Consider the following 23,474-nt stretch of genomic DNA (forward strand, 5'->3'; position numbering starts at 1 on the left):
TTTTTTTTCTCACCATGTCTTATCCAACATGTATAGCTTTGATCAATTCCATTCCATACTAAATGTCCTTCCAATTCATCTTCTCTAACGCGTTTTCCAAAACAACATTTTAAACAAGGACAAACGACTCTATTTGGATCTTTTGCATTCTTCACTGCAAACTCAACAAACTCCTTCACTCCATTTTCATACTCTTTTGACAATCGCTTGGCAGACATCCATTTCCGATCCATATTATATGACCTATATAAATGCAGTTACAAAAATAATAAGCTACTGATTACATCAACCATTATGTAACAATTTCACAACAGAAAAGATTTCAAAACAGAATAAATCAACAAATTTCAAAAAACAAAAGATTTTATATGATTTATTATGTAACAACTTATTAGTTTTCGTGACAACATCAAATTAATAAATACCTGAGACAGCATATCCAATTTTTTTTAAAGGAGGAGCAGTAGATGGTCGCACAGTACGTAGAGGAGATGAGGGTTCCCAGAGTAGAGGTGATGAGGGTTCGTAAATTTGTTTTTATTTATTTAAAGTAAATGATTTTTATTTAAAGTGAATGAGTGAATGATTTTACAAGTCCTTCAATTATGTGACCTTTTACAGCGCTTGTAACAAAAGCGCTCTAATAGGTCATTTATTTATTTGAAAGCCCATGTCTTTTACAGCGCTTGTAAAAAAAGCGATGTAATAGGTCTTTTAATTATTTGAAAGCGCATGTCTTTTACAGCGCTTGTCCAAAAAGCGCTGTAAAACATTATGTGAGGGCGCTTCATTATACAGCGCTTGTGTAAAAGCGCTGTAAAAGCCTTGTAAAAATTATGCGCAAACGCTATATGACACTACAACAACGCTTTTTCCACAACGCTTGTCAAAAAAGCGCTGTTATATGCTCCGTTATATTTAAAATATATTTACAACAGCGCTTGTATTTAGTAAGCGATGTAAAAGGCGCACTATAAAATCCTATTTTTGGTGTAGTGAACGGGAATTGATAATTATTTTGTAACCTTTGTCACACAAATATTAACTACTCAACAAGTTGTGTTTTAGATTCTCAACATATAACAAATTATCAATTGTGGTAGGGATGGAAAAAAAATATCCGTGGATATTTGAAGATAAATTGTGTGGCATGTACGAAGTATATAGCATAATTGGTACTCGTGGATATTTTGACTACCCATTAGGTAATTGTAACACCCCGTTTTTCAAAGCGAGGGTATATTTTTTTTTTTTTAAAAGTAATTAAAAACGAACAAGGAAATAAATCAGGAAATGCTGTTGGATAAATAATTGAGTCATTATAATTTACGCAGCGGAAAAGTTTCTCCAATTACAAATCCAAAACATTTCTACATAAACATCAAATGGTACATGGAACCCATTCAAAGATGATATCAAACTGATAATATTTGTATAAGTACAGTTTTCCAAAACTAAAATACTCCAAACCAAAAAAGAAGGACCCCTAGTCCCTATACATCATCCTAATCTGATCATCCTACCAAAAACTATACACCCTGAGTAATCTCCACGCGCCCCGTGAGATCCTCCTAACACAACCGCAGTCAAGCATTCCCATCTCCATCCCTGTCCGTAGGGTACGAACCAGTAGGGCCGTCCTGACTCTCATCTGAGGGCAAAGCCCAGATTTCCACAATAGTGTAAAGGGTCACCAACCAGAAAATAACAGATAACACATAGCAATTAAGTTTTTGAATGCTCAAAACAACTTTTTAACTAAGCATGCACCTTAACAGGATTTTCAATGTGCGAAAAGTTCATACATTACATTGCCAATGAAAATGAAGGTAAAATGCAGTCCTCGATCTCCTAATTAACACATGATAAAACAAGACATGGATAGATTCATGAGCAATTAATCATACAACTAAAAATGAGGATTTTCACTGAGCCAATCGATTGGGCAATCGATTGGGGTGAAGATTTTTAATGAAAACAGAATCCTGGGCTGAATTCAATCGATTGGTAAATCGATTGATTGGTTCCTGAGCCCCTGGTTTCGAGCCAATCGATTTCCTAATCGATTTGGTGAGGGATTCTTAATGAAAACAGAATCCTGGGCTGAATTCAATCGATTGGTAAATCGATTGATTGGTTCCTGAGCCCCTGACTTAAGGCCTAATCGATTGGGCAATCGATTTCTTAACTGATTCCTTTGAAAATTGATTTCGAAATCGATTGGCTAATCGATTTTGTTCATTTGGCCAAGCCCCTGTCTTCCATCCAATCGATAGGGAAATCGATTTCCCTGATCAGTTTTCCAAAAATTCATGAATTAACCTAAGTCATTCCTAATCAAGTCCACAACCTAACACTTAGCAATTCCTACGCGATTACTACGACACACGAAGGTTCGATAACCATCATACTTACACACAATAAACAACACATAACACTTAACACCTTCATCTCAGTTATCACGATAAATCAAAATTCGAATCACTCAATCATAAACTCAAATCAAACATGACTCGCGTGCCAGGCACCCTAATGCAATGCGTATATGCCAAAATGCATGGACTCGGAATTCCAAACCAAAACCCTCCTCGAAGGGCCGTAAATCATAATTGTACCGCCTATCGCAGGCCAAAGTACCAATTACCGAGGTGCCACCTATCACGGGTCAGCACGATTTACTAAAATGCGTAAATCATAAACGTACCACCTATCACGGGTCAGTACAGTTTACCGAGGTGTCACCTATCACGGGTCAACACGATTTACTAAAAGAAAAAGCGGGAATCGTAAATGTACCACCTATCACGGGTCAGTACAGTTACCATGGTGTCACCTATCACGGGTCAACACGATTTACTAAAATATAAATCGCAAACGTACAACCTATCACGGGTCCGTACAGTTTACCAAGGTGCCACCTATCACGGGTCAGCACAATTCACCAAAAATGTAAATCGTAAATGTACCACCTATCACGGGTCAGTACAGTTACCATGGTGTCACCTATCACGGGTCAACACGATTTACTAAAATGTAAATCGCAAACGTACAACCTATCACGGGTCCGTACAGTTTACCAAGGTGTCACCTATCACGGGTCAACACGAATTACTAAATAGTAAATCGTAAACGTACAACCTATCACGGGTCAGTACAGTTTACCAAGGTGTCACCTATCACGGGTCAACACGATTTACTAAAAGAAAAAGCGGGAATCGTAAATGTACCACCTATCACGGGTCAGTACAGTTTACCAAGGTGTCACCTATCACGGGTCGACACAATTTACCAAATGAAATGCATGAGCATACACAGACTCCATTCACAACAATCGTTAAGCAAATGCAGATATTAAAAGATTCCCCATTTTTAATACCCATTTAACTTAAACGACTTTCAAACAACATTAATTAAATAAGTCATTAAGAGATTCCCCGTTCTTAATACCGATTTAACTTAATGATTTTCAAAACAAAACGTTAAGCAAACAGTCATATTAAGAGATTCCCCATTCTTAATATACTTTTGACTTAAACGGTTTTCTCGCAAAACATTCAGTAAACGAGTCATTAAGAGATTCCCCATTCTTAATACTCATTTACCGAAACGATTTTCAAAAACGATAGTTAAGTAACCGAGACATTAAGAGATTCCCCATTCTCAACGCCCAGTTAACTTAAACATTTTCCTCAAATACACATTAAGTAAACCGAGGTATTAAAAGATTCCCCATTTTTAAAAACCGTATTTCTTCGTTTTCGAATCAAAGAGGAAGAGTGGAGTTGCAAAAACCTTGATCTAACTCTCCCCCAACCTTGGGTTACTAGTTTTGAAGAAAAGAAAGCGACGAAAACGAAAATGGGAGAAAGGAGAAAAATGGGTCACGGTTAGAGGAAGAAGATGAAGTTTTGAAATTTTCCTTCCTTTCTTTTTCTTTCCTTTGTTTTTCCTTTCTTCCTTTTTCCTTCCTTCCTTTATATACTATTTTCTTTTCCTTTTCCTTCCTTCTAGTTTTCCTTTCTTTTTCCCTCCAAGCAAACATATATATATAAAATAAATATAACTTAACAAATATCTCAAAATCTAGATATTTATTAAATTACCTTTTCACCCGAAACGCCTTAAATTAACCGTAAAGTATTTTCCGCAGTTAAATTCAATTTATTTATCGACGAGAAATTCTAATTGGCATCGAAATATCTTTTTGATTATAAAACTCCAAAATATTATTAACTTTGGCTTAAAAGCCTCCGAGCCAAAATCCAAAATATACCAAAAATACATAAAAGGGTACTTTAAAATTATGGGTCTTACATTACTCCCCCCCTAAAATTAGTTTCGTCCTCGAAACTATGCATCGATAAATAACTCTGGGTGTTGTTCCCTCATCTTGCTCTCCAGTTCCCAAGTCGCATCTCCAGTAATTGGGTTCCAGATCACCTTGACCAACGAAACATCCTTGGTCCTCAACCGCTTAATCTTCCTGTCATCAATTCTCACGGGTGGTACTTCGAACGACAGGTTATCCTTTAGCTGGATTGTGTCTGGTTCGATCACGTGAGATGGATCTGCGAGATATTTCCTCAACTGCGACACATGAAACACGTCATGGATATTGGACAGTATCGGAGGTAATGCAATCCGATAAGCAACCGGCCCAATTCGTGCAGAAATCTGATATGGTCCAATGAATTTCGGAGTCAACTTCTTCGATTTCAAGGCTCTACCTACTCCAGTAGTAGGTGTGACTCTCAGAAATACATGGTCACCCTGTTCGAATTCCAAAAGTCTGCGACGCTTGTCCGCGTAACTCTTCTGGCGATCTTGTGAAGTCTTCATTTTCTCCTTGATCTTCCTTACTTTAGCTGTGGTCTGTTGCACCATCTCTGGTCCGACAATCATATTCTCACCGTCTTTATACCAACACAAGGGCGTTTGACACTTGCGCCCATATAAAGCCTCATATGGTGCCATTCCAATACTTGCGTGGAAACTATTGTTGTAAGTGAACTCAATCAACGGAAGTACATCATCCCAACTTCCTCTATCATCTAAAACACATGCTCTCAACAGATCTTCCAAGGACTGATTTGTCCTTTCAGTCTGTCCGTCCGTTTGTGGATGGTAAGCTGAACTCAATCGTAGCTTCGTTCCCAACGCTTCGTGCAATGCTCCCCAAAAATGCGATGTGAACTTCGGATCACGGTCTGATACAATGCTCGATGGTACCCCGTGTAACCTCACAATTTCAGCAATGTAGATCTCCGTTAGCTGATCTACCTTATAGGTGGTCCTTACCGGTAAAAAGTGAGCAGATTTAGTCAGTCGGTCCACTATCACCCATATAGAATCATTCTTCCTCCTTGTCTTTGGTAATCCGGTTATAAAATCCATGGAAATGCTGTCCCACTTCCATTCAGGTATATCTAAAGGTTGCAACATTCCAGCAGGTCGCTGATGTTCCACCTTCGCTTTCTGACAAGTTAGACAAGTGGATACATATTCCGCCACATGTTTCTTCATTCCTGGCCACCAATAATTCTGCCTCAAATCCTGATACATCTTTGTTGCCCCAGGATGAATACTCAGCTTACTCTTATGCGCCTCTTCTAAAATCGTTTTCCGCATATCTGTAATTTCTGGTACACAAATCCTACCATTACACCGCAAAACATTATCAGCCCCAATCTTGAACTCAGTCGTCTTCCCTTGTACTATTAGATTCCTCTTCTCTTGAATTAAGACGTCATCCTGAGAATTCGCAATGTCTTCAAGTAATCCACTCGAGATCTTAATCATTCCGAATTTCAAAATTCCCGGTGCAAACTCTACGTTCAAGTGCAAGTCTCTAAAAGCTTCCCACAACTCTTGTTGTCTAGCCATAATTAGTGAAGACACCGATACACTTCTTCTGCTCAACGCATCCGCCACTACATTGGCCTTCCCAGGGTGGTACTGCAGTGTGAAATCAAAATCCTTGAGAGTCTCCATCCATCGTCTCTGGCGCATGTTCAACTCCTTCTGATCAAACAAATATTTCAAGCTCTTATGGTCGCTGAACACGGTGAACGTGCACCCATATAAATAATGCCTCCAGATCTTTAATGCAAAAACAACCGCGGCAAGCTCCAAATCATGAGTAGGATAGTTCCTTTCGTGAATCTTCAATTGTCTCGAGGCATAAGCCACAGCTTTCTTGTGTTGCATCAGAACACATCCTAACCCCTGGTGGGATGCATCACAATAAACTTCATAGGGTTCTTCTGATTGCGGTAACACCAATACAGGTGAGGTCGTCAATTTCCTCTTCAGTAACTGGAAGTTTTCTTCACACTTCTCCGTCCATGCGAACGGTTGATCTTTTCTGGTAAGTTGTGTCAGTGGAGCCACAATCTTAGCAAAACCTTCGATAAACCTCCTGTAGTACCCTGCCAGTCCCACAAAACTTCGTATGTCAGTGACAGTCTGAGGCTGTTTCCAAGCAAGAACCGCCTCAATCTTAGCCGGATCTACAGCGATTCCTTCCTTGGTTATCACATGTCCCAAGAAATTCACTTTCTCTAGCCAAAATTCACACTTCGACAGATTGGCATACAATCGCTTCTCGCGTAAAATCTCAAGAACTTGTCGCAAATGTTCTCCATGCTCTTCTTCGGTCCTTGAATAAATCAATATATCATCAATGAATACCACCACGAATTTATCAAGGAACGAATTAAAGATCCTGTTCATGTAGTCCATGAAAATTGCCGGTGCATTGGTAACTCCGAACGGCATAACCAGGTATTCATAATGTCCGTAGCGGGTTCTGAAAGCTGTTTTCTGAATGTCTCCTTCCCTTACTCGGATCTGATGGTAACCCGACTTCAAGTCAATCTTCGAAAATATCGCGGCCCCTCTCAATTGATCCATCAAATCATCGATTCGTGGCAAAGGATAACGATTCTTGATAGTTGCCTTGTTGAGCTGTCTATAATCCACACATAGGCGCGAGCTTCCGTCCTTCTTCTTAACTAGCAAAACTGGAGCACCCCATGGTGATACACTTGGTCTGATGAATTTCTTCTCCAACAAGTCTTCAATTTGGCCTTTGAGCTCATTTAATTCCAATGGCGACATTCGATAAGGTGCCATTGAAATGGGTCCCGTTCCTGGGTGCAAATCAATGAAGAATTCCACTTCTCTTACCGGTGGCAATCCTGGAATTTCCGTTGGAAATACATCCCGATACTCGTTGACAAGTATCACATCTTCTATTTCCACATTTATCTTTGCCTCTACATTTGCTAGAGACAAAAACTCATGAGTCCCTTCACTTAGCGACACTCGGAGTTTGTTAGCAGCTAAATACTTAACAACTCCTGGTTCGGGGAAAAGAACCAATTTCCGAGCACAATCCAAGATCACATAGTGATAAGACATCCAATCCATACCGAGGATGACCTCGAGTGATTGTAGCGGTAAACAAATTAGATTAACCAAGAAATCCCTATTCTGAATAGTCATTCGACAATGTAAACATGCTGAATTTACGGTTAAGGTCTTAGCAGGCGTGGAAACAACCAAATCAAAAGGTAAAGCAGACACAGATAACTTCAAGCGATTCACACAGTCCATAGCAATGAAGGAATGGGTTGCCCCCGAATCAAAGAGTGCAGTTAGAGTGTTACCTGCAATCTCACAATCACGCTGAATCAGATTACCAGATGGATTTCCCTCTTCAGCATTCACACAATAAATGCGTCCTCTAGCAGTAGGACGGGTAGCCCTAGCTACATTCACCACTGGTTCCACCTTTGGAGCCGTGCACTCCCTTGCCATGTGCCCCGACTTCTGACAATTGTGACAGATGGGGATGTTAGTGGTACAAGCACTAGCATAGTGTCCTTCTTTCCCACATCGGAAACATCGAAGCACTTGCCCCATTTGCCTTCCGAAATTCTGGTTCCCTGGGCGACTCGGTCCACCGTTGTTATTCTGGGGGCGATTATAAGGTTTAGCCACTTGTTTTCCCCTATTCTGATAAGTCGCCCGACTAGGGCCTCCCGAATTAAAATTCCCAACTCGGCTAGCCCTCTTGTTCTTCATATCTTCCACTTCTCTACATTTCTCTACCAGCGCTTGGAAACGTTGAATTCCCAAAGGTAAGACGGAATCTTGAATCTCATACTTCAATCCGTCTTGGAAACGATGACACATGAACGGTTCATCAATTTCTTCACGGAAGAACCTGAAATGCCTCGATAGTGATTCAAATTTAGCAGCATACTCGCCCACAGTCAGGCTCCCCTGGTGAAGTTTCAGAAAGTCGTCACCCAACTTAGTCCTGGTACTCATCGGAAAGTATTTGTCTAAAAACTTTCTTTTGAACGATTCCCAGTTCACCTCCTCGTGGGCTGCTCCCATCAACAACCTTGCACTCCTCCACCAGTATTCAGCATCCCCTAGCAACATATACGTGGCATAGCTGACCTTCACTCCAGCCTGGCAGTTAATCATATCAAAGATTTTCTCCACTTCTTGGATCCATTGATCCGCCTTCTCTGAACCCTCATCCCCCTTGAACTTAGGAGGATTGTAACGACGGAAGTCTTCCAACCCTCTTGATTCTGCAGCACGGATCTCTCTTCCCCTCTTTTCAAGATCCCGTTGAGTCTTGGCAGCGGTCTGTGCAGCGACAGAAGCAGCCATGTTGTTCATAGCCTCCGCCATTTGGTCATTCCTAGCGTTGGCTCTCGGAGCGTCATTCCTTCTGGGCGGCATGGTTTCCTATAAGAACCATCATCAAGTAGAGTTTTAACACTACTTCAAATAATTCTAAACTAACGTCCGACTAACAACACACAATTAAATTGGACTTGACAACTCAAGTCACCTAAACCGACACATGATCAGATAACAACTCCTAACTTATAGGTCGACCTACAATCTATAACCAAGGTTCCACAGCTCCCAAAGAAAACTAAACCTATGCTCTGATACCACAATGTAACACCCCGTTTTTCAAAGCGAGGGTATATTTTTTTTTTTCTAAAAGTAATTAAAACGAACAAAGAATAAATCAGGAAATGCTTTTGGATAAATAATTGAGTCATTATAATTTACAAGCAGCGGAAAAGTTTCTCCAATTACAAATCCAAAACATTTCTACATAAACATCAAATGGTACATGGAACCCATTCAAAGATGATATAAAACTGATAATATTTGTATAAGTACAGTTTTCCAAAACTAAAATACTCCAAACCAAAAAGAAGGACCCCTAGTCCCTATACATCATCCTAATCTGATCATCCTACCAAAAACTATACACCCTGAGTAATCTCCACGCGCCCCGTGAGATCCTCCTAACACAACCGCAGTCAAGCATTCCCATCTCCATCCCTGTCCGTAGGGTACGAACCAGTAGGGCCGTCCTGACTCTCATCTGAGGGCAAAGCCCAGATTTCCACAATAGTGTAAAGGGTCACCAACCAGAAAATAACAGTTAACACATAGCAATTAAGTTTTTGAATGCTCAAAACAACTTTTTAACTAAGCATGCACCTTAACAGGATTTTCAATGTGCGAAAAGTTCATACATTACATTGCCAATGAAAATGAAGGTAAAATGCAGTTCTCGATCTCCTAATTAACACATGATAAAACAAAACATGGATAGATTCATGAGCAATTAATCATACAACTAAAAATGAGGATTTTCACTGAGCCAATCGATTGGGCAATCGATTGGGGTGAAGATTTTTAATGAAAACAGAATCCTGGGCTGAATTCAATCGATTGGTAAATCGATTGATTGGTTCCTGAGCCCCTGGTTTCGAGCCAATCGATTTCCTAATCGATTTGGTGAGGGATTCTTAATGAAAACAGAATCCTGGGCTGAATTCAATCGATTGGTAAATCGATTGATTGGTTCCTGAGCCCCTGACTTAAGGCCTAATCGATTGGGCAATCGATTTCGAAAGGGATTTTAAAAAGGCTGATTTACAAAATCGATTGGCTAATCGATTTTGTGAATTGGCCAAGTCCCTGTTTACCCATCCAATCGATTGGGAAATCGATTTCCCTGATCAGTTTTCCAAAAATTCATGAATTAACCTAAGTCATTCCTAATCAAGTTCACCACTTAACACTTAGCAATTTCTACGCGATTACTACGACACACAAAGGTTCGATAACCATCATACTCACACACAATACACAACACATAGCACTTAACACCTTCATCTCAGTTATCACGATAAATCAAAATTCGAATCACTCAATCATAAACTCAAATCAAACATGACTCGCGTGCCAGGCACCCTAATGCAATGCGTATATGCCAAAATGCATGGACTCGGAATTCCAAACCAAAACCCTCCTCGAAGGGCCGTAAATCATAATTGTACCGCCTATCGCAGGCCAAAGTACCAATTACCGAGGTGCCACCTATCACGGGTCAGCACGATTTACTAAAATGCGTAAATCATAAACGTACCACCTATCACGGGTCAGTACAGTTTACCGAGGTGTCACCTATCACGGGTCAACACGATTTACTAAAAGAAAAAGCGGGAATCGTAAATGTACCACCTATCACGGGTCAGTACAGTTACCATGGTGTCACCTATCACGGGTCAACACGATTTACTAAAATATAAATCGCAAACGTACAACCTATCACGGGTCCGTACAGTTTACCAAGGTGCCACCTATCACGGGTCAGCACAATTCACCAAAAATGTAAATCGTAAATGTACCACCTATCACGGGTCAGTACAGTTACCATGGTGTCACCTATCACGGGTCAACACGATTTACTAAAATGTAAATCGCAAACGTACAACCTATCACGGGTCCGTACAGTTTACCAAGGTGTCACCTATCACGGGTCGACACAATTTACCAAATGAAATGCATGAGCATACACAGACTCCATTCACAACAATCGTTAAGCAAATGCAGATATTAAAAGATTCCCCATTTTTAATACCCATTTAACTTAAACGACTTTCAAACAACATTAATTAAATAAGTCATTAAGAGATTCCCCGTTCTTAATACCGATTTAACTTAATGATTTTCAAAACAAAACGTTAAGCAAACAGTCATATTAAGAGATTCCCCATTCTTAATATACTTTTGACTTAAACGATTTTCTCGCAAAACATGCAGTAAACGAGTCATTAAGAGATTCCCCATTCTTAATACTCATTTACCGAAACGATTTTCAAAAACGATAGTTAAGTAACCGAGACATTAAGAGATTCCCCATTCTCAACGCCCAGTTAACTTAAGCATTTTCCTCAAATACACATTAAGCAAACCGAGGTATTAAAAGATTCCCCATTTTTAATACTCGTTTAACTCTAATGGTTTTCAAATTCCACAGAAACAAATTCAAACATACTTTCACATTCAAACCATAATTCACAACAACCACACCAATTAACAAACATCAAGTACGAACACACCAAATACAACGAACACAAATCACGCAACATAACACCCAGATACATCCAATTTCATTTACCACGAAACATTCATCACTATAAACAAAACCTAACTCTAAGGTTTTACCCATAACGCCCTAGTTTCGTTTTTCCCCAAATCGATACATTTAACCCTAACAATTTCCTTCCCACACAACTACATATACGTCCCTAATGCAAGCTAGAAGTTTGGAAGGAGCCCTTACCTCAAAGTTAGCTTTATCGAGTGTTTCCGGTTCCGCGAGAAATTCCGGTAAAATCTCCGCTCGCAACGCCGCTTCCAAATTAGTGCACTAGCACCGTAGCACGGAGGTGAGCAACTTTCCCTTCTATCTCTTCGAGGAATGAGGTTTGGATCTAGAAGAAACGGAGGGGTTTGTGTTTGGATCTCAAAAACCGTTTTTCTTCGTTTTCGAATCAAAGAGGAAGAGTGGAGTTACGAAAACCTTGGTCTAACCCTCACCCAACCTTGGGTCACTAGTTTTGAAGAAAAGGAAGCAACGAAAACGAGAAATGGAGAAGGATGGAATTTTGGTTTCACGGTTGGTTGTCTGAGGAAGGAGATGGAAAATTTGGGATTTTCCTTCCTTTCTATTTCTTTCCTTTGTTTTTCCTTTCTTCCTTTTTCCTTCCTTCCTTTATATACTATTTTCTTTTCCTTTTCCTTCCTTCTAGTTTTCCTTTCTTTTTCCCTCCAAGCAAACATATACATATAAAATACATATAACTTAACAAATATCTCAAAATCTTGATATTTATTAAATTACCGTTTCACCCGAAACGCCTTAAATTAACCGTAAAGTATTTACCGCAGTTAAATTCAATTTATTTATCGACGAGAAATTCTAATTGGCATCGAAATATCTTTTTGATTATAAAACTCCAAAATATTATTAACTTTGGCTTAAAAGCCTCCGAGCCAAAAATCCAAAATATACCAAAAATACATAAAAGGGTACTTTAAAATTATGGGTCTTACAGTAATAGATAAGGAGGAGGATGTAATCGTATCCGTACCCGTGGATATCCATACCCGATAGTAAATTAGTAAAATTTATATGTTGTGATGCTTTTTGTTTATATATTAATACCTTTTTGTGATATGATTTTGTTAATATATTCTTTTTAACAAAATAGGGAGAAAAATTATACATAATTACAATGAAAAATAATAATTTTTGTACATAAATGATTTTTTTATTAAAAAGATGATATCCATAGATACTTGCTAATAATTGTAGATGTATATGGATAGGGTGTGGATACAATTTTTATCCAACTAGTAGAGTAACAAATGAGTACTTTCATACTTGTGGATACCCATTGTCATCCATAGACAATGGTAGTAGAGAGACTTTTGTAATATAACCAAAGGGATTATTGACACAGTTAGCTTGACTACCCATAAGTTCATCTTAACACGCTTAACAAGGCTATTCGGTACTATTGTCCCATTTGCTACATAAAGTTGTCCACAATGAAGTGGCGGTTGAAACCATGACTCTACTATGGCTTCACAGTCATCATAAACTCTGCATAAACGAACCCTAATAATATAAGGCGATCAATACAAAATGAAATGGGCCACCAACCAAAATTAAAATATAACACACAACAATTACAAAATAATAAAACAAGTTTTATTGTATGCATATTTCTCATCATATCAAAACACGACTCGGTGTCAGAGCACCTCAAAGCAATGCCTACATGCTAGTGTACATGACTCTAGAATTTCAAACCCTCTGCAAAAATACTTACATCTATGGTTCTAAATATATTTATAAAGGTCTTTTAACAACAAAAACCTTAAGGACCAAATTTACTAACACAAATTCATTTTTTTTTTTATAAATACTTAAAATTGTTTCGAATTAAGTTTTTCTTCAAGATCTACTATTACAAGTCATGGATCTAATATTTTGTGACGAAAATACCATTCTAATATAAATCCATTTTTTGAAGTAAAACGTCAAAGTGTTCTAAATCGAATTTTTCTTTATGATCTATTACCACAATATACAGATCTAAATCATTAGTGAAACAAAATGAACATTAACATAAATCATTTTCTTGCAAAATATCAAAATGTCTCGAATCCATTTTTTCTATGAGATCTATCATTACAATACATGAATTTACAACATTTGTGAAGTAAATTTTAAAACTCTAAAAACATTTTTTTTGCAAAATTTAAAAGTACTCTTCTAATACAAGGCTTGGATCTATTACTTTTGTGAAGGAAAAATGAAAAACCAAACTCTTAACCACTATATGGCCTCACTACCTAGAGGAAAAAGAGGGAGAGAAGAGTCTTTTCTTACTAGTTTCTAATGTTCTTGTTTGAATCTCACTACCTAGAGGAAACACTTAAAGAATCTTTAACCACTACATGGCCTCACTACCTAGAGGAAACACTTTAATAATCTCAAATTCAAACATCAAGATCTAAGTTCAATAAGCAATATTTCTTCCACACTTAAAGAAAAACGTTTGTTTAGAGAAAAAGAGAGGGAGGATCTGGTATCTAGGGAGGAAAAGACGAAGAAAAATCACTAGGCTCCTTTTATAGCCTAGTCCTTTCATTTAAATCCACAAGAAAATTGAGAGAATTTAGTTTTATTTTGGTCAACTAATTTCTTACTAGATAGTAAGAAATATCTAGTTAGTGTTTTACTTTTCACTTTATGTCCGATCACTACCTTTTCCACAAAATATACACCTAGACGTAACTCAATTGGCATATGAATTTAATTGTAACTTGCGACATTGTAAAGTATTAGTTAGTTAATTCTTCTTCTATAACTCGATTAAATTATGTCGAGTGTTGAACTCAACGATTATGTTTTACTATCTAATTGTGTTTAATTACTAAAATTGAACAAAATATTTTCGAATTGATTGAAATAATATTTGAAACTAACAAGAGTAATAGAATTGACCTATTACTAAATTCTCTTTATTATTCTTACACTAATGTCTTAGTGACAGAACCTTTAATTACAAAGTAACCCATAATTCCTTAGTGAATTTAATATTATAATTAAGCTTTACAGTACAAGAATTTTCCTATTAAACTATTGCCTCTGCAAATAATTCAATTGGTTGGTTTTATGTCCTATATCTATCCATATACTACAATAACATGAATTTCTCATCTCAAGCATTCGTAAAGTCCATTGTCGTTTCAAAATAGAAATCATAAAATAATTTAAAGATAATCAAGAAATAAAAGGAATTAAGCACATAAATGAGAAAAATAATTCAATAAACTCATTCGTATAACTAAAAATCAAATCAGACAAATAAAGATTTCATCATGTTTCACTCATCCCTAACAAATAGGGTTTAGTTACTCACGGAAGATATATAAAAGTTAGAGATTAAAGAAGAATTATAACAAAGATGCATAAACAATTCTTGATAAAACTCCTTCAATGGTGTTAGAATAAACTATCTATGAGTTTCTCTGTTAGAGCACAAGTCTCCAAACTTCCCAATAGCCAATAAGATCCCTAGAAAGTGAGAAAAACATGTTTGAATGCATTATGCAGTACGTGACGTGTCTCAATCGCAAAATTTGCACTCCAGGCATGCTTGGACATAATCAGAATGTAGAAATGCTCCCCAAACACATCATTTGCGCTTCGGGCGCACAACATCTATTGTATAACATTTACTGCATTCTGCTCATCTGTTGAGTTCGAAGTTGGTTCTAGTGTCTTAATGAAAGTTGTAGCTATGAATCTTAGCTTTCATTTGCATTTATTTTGACTCCAATTGGACATCTACAACTGCATATATGGCTGAAAGACTCCACATAGGTCATGTTAATTTCTCAACAAAATTCAGCACTGCACTAAAACAAAGAAACAACGCAAAACTATGAAAAATCTCTACTTTATCAAAGAAATAAGAACATAAACATTTTATCAAATCCAAGAATTAAAATCAACCAAATATATCAAATAACTTTATAAGTTAACTAATTATTAAAGATAAATAAAGTTAGAAACAATGAAAAATATGTATATAATGAGAAGTTATCAGTTAACCTCCAAATTTTACACATTCACTACAAGAAAAACTGTTGTTATCTACGGCAAATTTTATCTTTATCTATGGAATGTTCGTAGGTAACGTAAAATTACTCACAGATTACCTACAGACACAGGTTCGTAGCTATTTCGCTCGTAGGAAAAATTTTACCGACAGAGAAGAAGGGGAATACAGTTACTTAAAGAATGTCCATCGCAGTATGACTCACCGGGTCTCTGTGAGTAACGTAACTCATAGATTTGTCGTGGGTAAATTTACTCATAGATTTTCCGTGGGTAACAACGTAGGTTACATTACTCACAGACAATCCGTGAAATATTCTACCTATTTCTAACAGTATATAAAGCTAAATGTCTAAATCAAGGAGATGAAATAGGACAAGCACTTTTTGAAGCAATTGAAACATCTTTGATTTCTTTAGTCATATTCTCTCCAAAGTATGCTTATTCAGAGTGGTGTTTGGATGAACTTGTGAAAATTATTGAGTGTAGAGAGAAAGATGAACAACTTGTAGTACATTGAAAAACAATCTAAACTCAGTCAATAAGTGAATCAATTGGGTATGTAAGTACATTGAAAATTATTGAGTGTAGAGAGAAAGATGAACAACTTGTAGTACATTGAAAAATAATCTAAACTCAGTCAATAAGTGAAGCAATTGGGTATGTAAGTACATTGCTGACCACCAACTGATTAAAATAATAAAGATCATGATATTCATACAAGAATGAGCAAAAGCAACAATATGGCCTTATTACCAGGATCAGTTAGCCATCCAATTGCAACCATATGGCCAAATCTGGCCATGAGTTCCCCATTAAACCTTTTGCTCCTATCATATTAGCAATTGCAAAATCCCTGATTCAGAATTAAATGAACTAATTGACATGAAAGGATGATGGAACAACAGATCACATATTAAGAATCAACATAATTGAGACATATATACAATAGTAATGCAAGAAAAATACCTCTTTAATACAATCCAATATGGCAAAATCTCCTTTACATATTCCTTATCTTAGCTACTGCAACATTACAAAGCAAAAATTTAGCAACAAATTAAAAAGAGGAATGTCGCTGTTAGTGACTGCTAGAGGCAATTTTTAGTTGTTAGTAGGTATAAACTTTTATTTGAATGATTAAAAGTCTTGTTAACAAGTGTACTCAATTAAGATCAAGCATTATAACTTACTATGTATTCACTCATTAAATCATAAGTATCTCAATCCAAGTATCCAATCATATTAGTAAATGGTAGTATGAAGTCATCTTACTCCATAGAAGAGTATTTCATAATATGCATGCACATACATCATCAAATGAAGTGGAACTACTTCTGCCAAAAGCTCTGCAACATACCAGTTTTTTCATAGAAGATATTTATTGCCAAATAAGAAGTTTATAAATAATTTATTGAAGGTAACTCTGCAAAGTCCAGATTGAAACCAGCATCAAGGAAAACAAGTTGATTATTGGGTTAGAGAAATCAAGAAAAGAAAACTTCAGAAGCAATAAAGAAACCAAAACAACCAGGTAGAATACAAACGAGAGAAAGATAGAACAGAAAAACAGGTTCACAATTCTTGAAGAAATTGAATTTTTCTAGAGCATGTCCTTGATAATGTCCGCCACAACTTTCACATCCCACAATAGATTCATCGACTATCTCCCCTTAAACACAAAAAAACCATATCTCCTTTGTGTTGTTACATACCTTGTCTTGATAATTTTTGCTACAACTTCACATGGAACTCCCAAAGGAATTAAGAAAAGTAGACTGAAAAAATCGATACGTCAAGAATGCATAGTCAGAGTAGAGATCACCAAATTAAAACCATAACATAATGAAAACATATATAGCAACTAATTGAAGATTTTGGTCCTCCATATGAAACGATACTAAATTTAGGCTTCCCCCTACGTCAAACAAATTACAATAAAATAGTAAAAAAAATTATAACAAAGGATCAACAGAAACAACAAATGCTAAATGCAATACTCCTCCCCACGATTTACTCTAACCATATGGATTGGGACGAATATGGGAAATGAGGTCTAAGGTTCAAGTTTCATAATACTTACTAACATTTGTCTATAAAAAAAGTATATAAAATTACTTAGTACCTGAATATGAATATGAAGTAGTTGTTTGAGGACAATGAATGAGAGGAATACTAGGAGCAGAAAACCACTCCAATGGCCATTGAAATGGAGCATCATCATGATTTCCGAATACACTGGCCCAAGGTATGCCCCTATTTCTTGCTGGAGAGGTTGCTTGATCCCAATACAAACTTGAATTTCCAATCATTATATTGTTAGCCGTAATCACATCACCAAGATATATTACAAAATCTGCCGTACAGTATGTTAATTTCATTAATTTTAAGATCATACCTCTAGCTAGTAGTTATTATAGAAAATTAATTTATAAAAAGGATAGAAAACAAATCCATTAACATCATGGTTGGAGTAATAGTATTTCTTTTCAGTTACATATTTGTGTTAAGTATGAACCAGTATCTGATAATCAAAATAAAATCAAATTACATTTTAAATATGTATTTACACTACAAGAAAAACTGGTGTTACCTACGGTAGATTTTATCTTTATTCACCGATACAACAATCAAAGTGAACATGTAATAAATAAGAAGAAATGAAGAGTAATTAACAAATCTGGAAGAAAAGAATTAACAACTTCCCCTTTCTAAAAGTGAACAAACCTGAACAGTTGAACATTTTTGAGCAAATCAAAACGGGAGAATGATTTAGAGTTTGTAAATCAACTAATAATTTTTTCCTTTACTCAACAAATAATCATGAAAATAGAACAAATTAGAGAGAGCACACGAGAGAGATAACAAAAATCGAGAGAACGAGAGAGAGAGAGAGAGAGAGACAGAACGATAGAGCGAGGGAAAACCTGTGAACGAGTGAGAGCGAACGTCGAGGTGGCGGCCGGAGCGACGGGAATCCGGGTTGGAGAAGGTAGCAATCTGGAGGATGTTGGAGAAAAAAGGCTCTAAGGTTCTATAGAGACCAGTGAGAATGAGTGACAATGAGAGTTATTTCACATAATTTAAAAAAATCAATTTATTTTATAAATAATATATACACGGTCTTTCCGTGGATAACAAATAATTTACTCACGGACTGAGACCGTGGGTAATATTCTTTAGGTATTCAGATGTTTTCTTGTAGTGATAAAAGTTTCTTATCACTCAAATAACTAAAATTTAATTACTAGGATGACCTTCATGAAATCTATAAGATCACAACATCCTAAAATAATGTTCTCAAATGTTTAGTTAAATATGTTTGGTTTATTCTTGAGACTTAACTCTACCTCTGTATACACTATATTTTTCGTAAAACTCCATCTTCCTTTCTTCATATTATGTTGTTGAGGAAATTACGTTCAATCATTAATATTCAACATTACTTCCCAGCCTACAATCACTCTTTTAAACTCGCACACTAGTCACCTCATATTTCTAACATTTATCTCAGAACTAATATCTAACTCATCCTATACAATAACCCATAATATTTCCAAACTTAATTGTAAGATTTCCTTGAAATCTCTCAAAATCATTTGGGATCAAAGAATCATCAGTTCTTACAATAAATAATCACTTTCTCTCGGAAGAGTATTTTTTTAAAATATGACATCACTAACTCTCGCGACCTTAGGGTGCAATCAAAACATATTTCTATTATCCAAACCATTCTAATAGAAGCCTCTCCTCTAGGTTCCCTAAACCCTTATGTCATTACTCAAAATATTGACCAATCAAAAACATACTTGTCTTGAGTTTTCTCCAAAACATCAGTTTAGAACACTACTGATGCTATTCACCCAATACTAGCAAATTGTTTATCATTTCCCTAAGTATCAACCACTACAATACCATTGGCTAACACATAGATTAATTAATCCAAATTAATATCTAATGAAGTTTATGTTGTCATATGCCAATTTCCCACATATTTCTTAACTTGGTTTACTGAACCTAGAATACATGTCTAATCCAAAGGATAACTCAATGTATCATCCAAAAGCCACCAACTTAACCAATTCATACTATGTGAAACATTCACACCTTTTCGATGCTCTCTATTCTCGACCAAAGTAGATGAAGTCAACTTCTCAAATGAGGATCTCAACGTCACCATAACTCTCCAAGAGTCATGTTCTCTTGATGACTATGAAATCCTTCTTGTACATATGGATTCACCAACCATTTAGGCACAACATCCTGTGGCACCACTAGATTTTTCGTCTCTTCACAAACATCATCTATTAAACTTGAGTAGAAGCTTCAAGTATCCAATATAGTTACCCAACACCTACTGAGTTGATTAGTCCCACAACTAGTTATCAAATAGTTTCTTATTAGTTTCTTATTAGTTACTTATTAGTTACATTCACGGAGTTGTGAGTGCGAAAATTCTCTAGTTCACTTTCACCTTCAAGGTCCACATAAGGTCATATTCTATTTTTCCATAACCTAAATTATCTCCAACTAGTATCAACCGTCTCCGTTTCAATTGGGCATTTAACTCAACCACTCATCACAAGACGACTTCCTTTTTGGCACACAACCAATCTCTCTAAAGGTTCTCTCTACGACTTTCTATCATCAATTTGCTTTCCCTAGGTCAACATCCTCGCAAACTCCAGTGAGACTTGTAGACAAAAATTAATAAATCCTCTAACTTTTACAGTTCGCACTTCCGTGCTTCAACTAATTCTATTGTCTCCAAGTAACAATTTTGCACCAATTGGGTTGTCAATCCAACCGTACTTCTCGCCGCTGAATAGTTACATGTCCTAGTAGTATGACCCTAATGCCAAAAAGGCATTGAGTTCTCTTAAAGTTCACACTACTCAACATTAACTACGAGAATTTGTTGGAACCAAATTGGTTCCATGAAAAATTCCTCTATGTAGTTTTGATGTTAACAAAAGTAATTTGTGAAAACAATTTATTGCACTAATAATTTTATTAAGTCTGCAAAAATTATAATAGGAAAATCAGTGGACACCACCAGAGGATACCACTAGAGGAAGTAAAAAGGTCAGAAGAACCTAAATCAAATTCGTCAACAAAATCCGAAAAAATGCACGTGCTGGAATAGTGTGTTTCTTAAGGTCTAGTACCTAGAGCAAAGGATAAGAGACCCATAGAAACCAAGTGCGTATTAAGGAACAAATCAAACGAAAAAGAAGAAGTTGTCATGAACAAGGCCAGACTAGTTGCATAAGGGTACAGTAAAAAAAAAGGCATTGATTACACTGAGACATTTGCTCTAGTGGCAAGGTTAGAGGCAATACATATCTTACTCTCCTTTACTACTCATCATAATATCACCTTGTTTCAAATGGATGTTAAAAGTGCATTCTTAAATGGTTACATTAATGAAGAAGTAAATGTAAAACAACCCCCAAGATTTTAAAACCTAGAGTTTCCTAATCACATCTTTAAGCTTGAGAAATCAATATATAGTCTAAAACACGCACCTAAAGCTTGGTATGATAGGTTAAGTAACTTCTTAGTTGAAATGGTTTTGATAGAGGTTAGGTTGACACCTCTTTGTTTAGGAAATCAATAGAAAATGACATTCTTGTTATTTAGATTATGTTTATGATATTATATTTGGTTCTACTAATAGCACCCTTTCTCATGATTTTGCTAAATTAAAGCAATAAGAATTTCAAATGAGTATTATGGGAGAGTTGAAGTTCTTCTAAAGAATTCAAATTCAATAACGTCATAATGGGATATACATTCATCAGACCAAGTATACAAAAGGGATTTTCAAGAAGTTTAAGATGAATGATTGCAAACCTATGGCTACACCAATACAACCCATTTGCTCACTCAATAAAGATGAATCAAGAATGAAAGTTGACTAGAAAACATACAAATGAATGATATGGTCACTTCTATATCTTATTGCTTCCAAACCTGATTTATTATTTTGTTTGTGTGCCAGATTTAAGCATAATCCAAGCGAATCCAAATTAACTATTGTTAAGAGGATCCTTAGATACCTAAAAGTTATTTTTAACCATGGTTTGTTCTATAAGTTGTCAATTGAGTACAAGTTAGTAGGATATTGTGATGTTGACTATGTCGGAGACAAACTTGAAAGAAAAAACACTAGTTGAATCTGCACTTTTGATGACTCTTCATCATATGCATATTTTCCCACTATTTTAGTCTTATTTATCTCCAATCATTAGTTAAATTAAGGATTTATTTGATATATTTTGTTGATTTTTGTTCTTTGAGTTAATAAAATGTTGTGTTTTTATTTCATTGATTAAGTAGGAATTTTTCGTAATTTTACATTGCGTTTTGTTTTAGTGCAGTGCTAAATTTTGGTGAGAAATTAACATGACCTATGTAGCGTATTTCAGCCATATCTGGAGTTGTAGATGTCCAATTAGAGACAACCCAAGTGCAAATGAAAGCTAAGATCCATAGCTACAACTTTCATGAAGACACTGGAACCAAATTCAGACTCGAAAGAGAATAGAAATGCAATATACGTTGGACAAAAGAATTCGAGCGTTTGAAGCGCGCCAAACGCTCCTAAGGCGCGTTTCCAGCCATTCAGCATTGTCTAGGCGCGCCTGAAGCGCGTTTTCTGTGCTTGGGGCGCGTTTCCAGCCATCCAACACTGTCCAGGCGCACCTGGAGCGCGTTTCCTGCCCCTGGGGCGCGCGACGCGCATCAGCAACCATAAAAACACAATTTTTCACTGTTTTAGGGATCTTTTTTACTCTTGGGAAGTTGGGAGGCTTGTGCCCTCGCATAGAAACTCAAAGACGGTCGTTTCTACCATCATTGGAGCAATTTTTCACTGTTTTAGGGATCTTTTTGACTCTTGGGAAGTTGGGAGACTTGTGCCCTAGCATAGAAACTCAAAGGCGGTCGTTTCTAACATCATTTGAGCAGTTTTATCAAGAATCATTCATGAATCCTTCTGGTAATTCTTCTCTAATCTCTATCTCTTTTATCTCTGTCATGCGTAACTAAACCCTATTTGTTAGGGATGAGTGTAACAAGATGAAACCCTTATTTTTATGATTTGATTTCTAGTTATATGAATGAGTTTATTGAATTATTTTTCTCATCTCTATGCTTAATGCTTTTTATTGCTTGATCTAAACGATTCAGTACACTTGCTGAAACGCTATCAAGTTTTTGGCGCCGCTGCCGGGGATTGCCATATCAATATTGAATTTAATTGATTTACTGAATTGAAATTTTTTTCTCTGCAATAAAATTTCTTGTTTTATTTTATTTCAAAAAAATAGAAAAATTAAAAAATTTCTGGTTTAAAACTCTTTAATTTTTACTTAGTTATTTATCTCTCTTTAACTGTTCATTACTCATAATTTGTCTAACCTTGTATGCGAGGCCAGTCTTCAACTGAACTTATCTTTGATCCAGAAATCGAAAAAACAGCGAAAGCACATCGAAAGGTGGCTCGAGAAAGGAGACAAAGGGAAAGACATTTAGTTGTGGAAGAAGAGGTTTTTGGTGATTCCGTCATAGTTACTAAGATGGACGATCCACCACTACCAGAACGTACTCTCGGCGAGTATGGGAATCAGAATAGAAATCATGCTCGATTGCCCATCCGTAACCAACCGGTTACAATCAACAAGTTTGAAATAAGTCCCGCTCTATACCGAGAGTTGAAGGAGATTCATTTTGCCGGTAGACATAACGAAGACGCCAATAGACATCTCACAAATTTCTTTGAATTATGTGAAATAGTGAAGGTGGATGGTTTGTCTGAGGAAGGCAAGAGAATGAAACTGTTTCCATTTTCATTGACAGATGATGCTAAGGAGTGGCTTCATTCCTTTCCTGCTGACAACATCACCACATGGGATGATCTTGAAGATAAGTTCTT

At 36.5% G+C, this 23,474-nt stretch overlaps 1 long non-coding RNA gene across 2 annotated transcripts; it reads right to left on the bottom strand.

Moving 5' to 3' along the window:
- Positions 1 to 14,742: 14,742 nt before the first annotated feature.
- Positions 14,743 to 19,113, bottom strand: LOC105851732 (uncharacterized). Of its 2 annotated transcripts, XR_012162282.1 has the most exons (6): positions 18,463 to 19,113; positions 17,661 to 17,891; positions 17,251 to 17,313; positions 16,505 to 16,561; positions 16,292 to 16,391; positions 14,743 to 15,280 (listed from the first exon to the last, which is right to left on the bottom strand). It is a non-coding gene; the product is annotated as an uncharacterized lncRNA (long non-coding RNA). The 2 variants fall into 2 exon arrangements; XR_003471867.2 differs by having other exon boundaries at positions 16,505 to 17,313.
- Between the last annotated feature and the right edge of the window lie 4,361 nt (positions 19,114 to 23,474).

Source organism: Cicer arietinum, chromosome 3, assembly GCF_000331145.2.
Source record: "Cicer arietinum cultivar CDC Frontier isolate Library 1 chromosome 3, Cicar.CDCFrontier_v2.0, whole genome shotgun sequence".
Classification (NCBI taxonomy): domain Eukaryota; kingdom Viridiplantae; phylum Streptophyta; class Magnoliopsida; order Fabales; family Fabaceae; genus Cicer; species Cicer arietinum.